The following is a 2,899-nucleotide window of genomic DNA, read 5'->3' on the forward strand; positions in this document are numbered from 1 at the left end:
TCAATTTTTTGTTTCCAGGTTGTAAGGCAAAAAAATTGGAAAATTGCCAAGGGGGGGGTGAATACTTTCACAAGCCACTGTACCCTGACTTTGAGAAGGGATTCCATGACAATTAGCTTAGCAACCACAAGACGCAGCATGACAATGTGAATACGATGGGTCTCCAATCATGTGGGTGGCAGGGTTTCTCCATTCATTGCCCAATGGGATTCCTATCTCGTCCTTTCTGTAATATCTCTGTTTCCAAAAAGACAAAGGGCACATTGTGACCATTGTCCTTGAAGGAGAAACCGAGTTAAATAATTTGATACACCGTTTAGATTGAGCACGTCTAAGAGAAATATATATACTTTGTCATGACGATGTAAACGGATGGATGTGTTCTAGACTAGTATGGGCACACCATCTGTTGGCTGATCCGGTGATCTGGAGTGCAGGCAATTGTTTTAAAAGCGTTATGAAATGTGATAGTGGGACAAATGATGTAGCTATGACATGTTCCTAAACGATTTCCTCATTTTCACATTAGTTAAATCATGTGGGAAATGAACAAACATAGGCTTTCACCAGATTGACAGGGGATTTCATGATTTTTATTTCTAGGGGTGGATTATCCCTTTAAAAATGCACTGGGGAGGGAGAGAGCATGGCTTGGAGAATAACTCAAGAAGAGGAACGTGAACGTGACTCTGGTCAATACTAAAATGAACCTGACTTTGTCCCTCAGGAGAAAAGAGATTGTTGATGACCAACCACTCATCTCTATGATCAAGCCGAGATGGCCAGGCCTCTTCTTGGGAGCACCAGGTGAGTTCAACAGGTATTTTTTTTTAAATATACTTTGCAATTGTATCTGCTGTACATTATCTGTAATTTTTCACCATATTCTCATTTTGTTTTGCAGGTTTACGCTGAATTCAAAAGAAGTTGATCGGCACGCAACTTTCCACACAGCCCTGGAAGACAATGCAAGAGGCCTGATCAGGACGTATCGCCCCAAAGGAGACGCCCCTTGGAGAGGAAATGGAATCCCTGTCCGAGAGATGATAAATTAAAGGTAAATCAGCAAACAATAATGCCTTGACAACAGTTGATTTTGCTGGATTATTGGTGACGTGGTAGAATTTAAATGTTGTATATCTTGATGCATGGGGAGTTGACCTCTCTATGATATATTTCTAACAACGTTGGAAATGTTTCACCGCCATCATCATTTGTGTGGTGCCTGGTTAAAACAGTTGGTAGAGCATGGTGCTTGCAACACCAGGGTTGTGGGTTCGATTCCCACAGGGGGCCAGTATGGAAAAAAATAAAAATAATAATGTATGCACTCACTAACTGTAAAGTCGCTCTGGATAAGAGCGTCTGCTAAACGACTGAAATGTAGAAGTGCCACTCTGACCAGGGATGCCTGCGTATGGTGTAACTTGTTTGTCAAGTGTTGCACAAATATTTGAGTCTCAAAATTGTATTTTATGCAGACCACAAGACATAGCCAAGTTTTCGGAGGGCGGTGGCAATCAGAGGTCCTTTATCTTCAGGGACACACATCAATAGTGAAGACCTGTCAGGTAAACCAACATTTTCAAAAACAGCGACGAGTTTTGCTGTGTCACTCATTGACTTGTTACTTGAAAATATGTATTCATATTTATCTTTTGTGCTCAAAATCAGAGAGGTGATACTGTGGAGAGGCATACCAGAGGGGTAAGAGTGGTTGTCCTGGAGATGGTAGAGGATCCTGAAGGCCTGAGGTCAACGGTGGATGTGGCTGTCATGCTGGAGGGAGAAGTACATTTTAGTGTGACATGTCTAATTAAGCATTTTATGTTCGTGGCTTCAACATACAATTATTTAGCAACTAGTTCCACAACCTTTTTTTCAAATAATTAATTTATAGTTTAATTAACATATTATATGAGACAAGTTGAGGAAAACACATCATTTTAAATCGGAGCTGAGCTTAAAATAAAACTTCTAAAATCTGTGGAACTAGTCACTTAATAAAATAATAATTTGAAACACCATGACATTTTTTTTACAGTGAGTGTGTCTGTGAGAGCTTGTTCCCCAAACTGTTGCCTCAAAGTTGGAAGCTCAGAATCATCTAGAATGTCATTGGATGCTGTAGCATTAAGATTTCCCTTCACTGGAACTAAGGAGCCAAGCCCAAACCATGAAACAGCCCCAGACCATTATTCCTCCTCAACCAAACTTTACAGTTGGGGCAGGTAGCGTTCTCTGGGCATCCACCAAACCCAGATTTTTGGACGGACTGTCAGATGGTGAAGCGTGACTCATCACTCCAGAAAAACGCATTTCCACTGCTCCGGAGTCCAATAGGGGTCGAGCTTCACACCACTCCAGCCGAGGCATGGCATTGCGAATGGTGATCTTAGACTTGTGTGCGGCTGCTCGGCCATGGAAAACGTTTCATGAAGCTCCCAAAGAACAGTAATTGTGCTGACGTTGCTTCCAGAGGCAGTTTGGAACTCGGTAGTGAGTGTTGCAACCGAGGACAGACCATTTTTACGCACTACTCGCTTCAGCACTCGGCGGTGCTCCTAGACGTTTCCACTTTACAATAACAGCACTTACAGTTGATCGGGGGCAACTCTGGCAGGGCAGAAATGTGACGAACTGACTTGTTGGAAAGGTGGCATCCTATGACGGTGCCACGTTGAAAGTCACTGAGCTCTTCAGTAAGGCCATTCTACTGCCAATGTTTGTCTATGGAGACTGCATGGCTGTGTGCTCGATTTTATACACCTGTCAGCAACGAGTGTGGCTGAAATAACCGAATCCACTAATTTGAAGGGGTGTCCATATACTTTTGTAGTGTATGTTGTGATGAACGCAGTAACTGTGAGTCGCTCTGGACTAAAATGTAAATGTGAAC

General features: G+C 42.5%; 1 long non-coding RNA gene across 1 annotated transcript in view; it reads right to left on the reverse strand.

Annotated features, from left to right (window-relative positions):
• Positions 1-1,382: 1,382 nt before the first annotated feature.
• LOC121544539 overlaps positions 1,383-2,899 on the reverse strand; it is a 1,971-nt gene continuing 454 nt past the window's right edge. Inside the window, exons 2-3 of the long non-coding RNA XR_005996126.2 lie at positions 1,701-1,779; positions 1,383-1,564 (exon numbers count right to left, since the gene is read on the reverse strand). This is a non-coding gene — a long non-coding RNA (uncharacterized LOC121544539). The remainder of the gene's footprint in view (positions 1,565-1,700; positions 1,780-2,899) is intronic.

This window comes from Coregonus clupeaformis, unplaced genomic scaffold (assembly GCF_020615455.1).
Source record: "Coregonus clupeaformis isolate EN_2021a unplaced genomic scaffold, ASM2061545v1 scaf0032, whole genome shotgun sequence".
NCBI lineage: Eukaryota > Metazoa > Chordata > Actinopteri > Salmoniformes > Salmonidae > Coregonus > Coregonus clupeaformis.